The following is a 1,747-nucleotide window of genomic DNA, read 5'->3' as shown; positions in this document are numbered from 1 at the left end:
GAACGACGTTTTCTATTTTTGTAAATGTAACAGCAGCTTTTATTTTTGTAAATCTAATGAAACGACTTTGATTAGAATCTGCTTGTGTCGCCTGTAATATTCAAGTGCCAACCAGGACTGCTCGTCGCTTGGTAACGCTGCACCCTCTGTAGCAAGTGTGAGGATAGTTTCGGGTAACCAGTGACAGTGAGGGATTGCAGTTTGCGTTTATCGTTAAAACTGAAATTTTGCTGCGGAAGATGGCTATTAAAAAACATATTATGAATTTTTTCTGTCTTCAGTTTGCTCGTACAAGCTAGCCGTAAAAACCATATACAAAGCGATGGTGATCTTAGTTCCTCCGCTAATTGCCGGCCGCTGGGATACAATGCACGTCACGAGGTTGTGGTTAGCTTAGGGCATGAGTTTGAATTCAGGACTACAAAACGCGTCTGCCGCAGTTCAGTCGTTGGTCACTGAAAAATAGACGTCGACAGAGCATATACCACCTCCATCAACCCTCGAGGCGGCCGCTTCGGACATTGCACTGCGTTTCCCTTTAACAGCGTTTGCAAAGTGACTTACCGGGTTTGTGTAGCCAGCAGTGGAAGTGGCAACAATGCAGTGGCAAGTGACAGACATCACCTATCAAGTAATTTTAATCGGACTGTAGAATAAAAAATCCCGTTCAGTTGCTATTGTTACTTATTGCACGATCGGTATCGAAGCCTAAAGCATCATCTTCAGGTTGCTACGAAACAGTTATGGAGACATAAATGTGTAGCGGTCGGGCCAGTCAGTCACGGGGGTCACACCCATGTCAAACAAACGCAGGGGGTCGTAGGACTAGCAACCCCTTCGGCCGATTTGACAGTGCGACATGCTCTCGTGTGTTTGTTTGACGTATGTGATCGTAGCACCCTGAAGATGATGCTTTAGGCTTCGATACCGTTCGTGCAATAAGTAACAAATTAATAGAAACTGAACAGGATTCTTTCTATCAATCTATTGTATAGCATAATAAGACAAATTTCGTTATTTACTATCGTAGCTGCTTCTACAGAGCCGATGGTGTACTGTACGAGGTGCATTCAAGTTCTAAGGCCTCCGATTTTTTTTCTAATTAACTACACACCCGAAATCGATGAAACTGGCGTTACTTCTCGACGTAATCGCCCTGCAGACGCACACATTTTTCACAACGCTGACGCCATGATTCCATGGCAGCGGCGAAGGCTTCTTTAAGAGTCGGTTTTGACCACTGGAAAATCGCTGAGGCAATAGCAGCGCGGCTGGTGAATGTGCGGCCACGGAGAGTGTCTTTCATTGTTGTAAAAAGCCAAAAGTCACTAGGAGCCAGGTCAGGTGAGTAGGGAGCATGAGGAATCACTACAAAGTTGTTGTCAGGAAGAAACTGTTGCGTAACGTTAGCTCGATGTGCGGGTGCGTTGTCTTGGTGAAACAGCACACGTGCAGCCCTTCCCGGACGTTTTCGTTGCAGTGCAGGAAGGAATTTGTTCTTCGAAACATTTTCGTAGGATGCACCTGTTACCGTAGTGCCCTTTGGAACGCAACGGGTAAGGATTACGCCCTCGCTGTCCAAGAACATGGACACGATCATTTTTTCAGCAGTGGCGGTTACCCGAAATTTTTTTGGTGGCGGTGAATCTGTGTGCTTCCATTGAGCTGACTGGCGCTTTGTTTCTGGATTGAAAAATGGCATCCACGTCTCATCCATTGTCACAACCGACGAAAAGAAAGTCCCATT

The sequence above is a fragment of the Schistocerca cancellata genome, chromosome 2 (assembly GCF_023864275.1).
Source record: "Schistocerca cancellata isolate TAMUIC-IGC-003103 chromosome 2, iqSchCanc2.1, whole genome shotgun sequence".
NCBI lineage: Eukaryota > Metazoa > Arthropoda > Insecta > Orthoptera > Acrididae > Schistocerca > Schistocerca cancellata.
Note: the sequence above shows the minus strand (reverse complement) of the source record.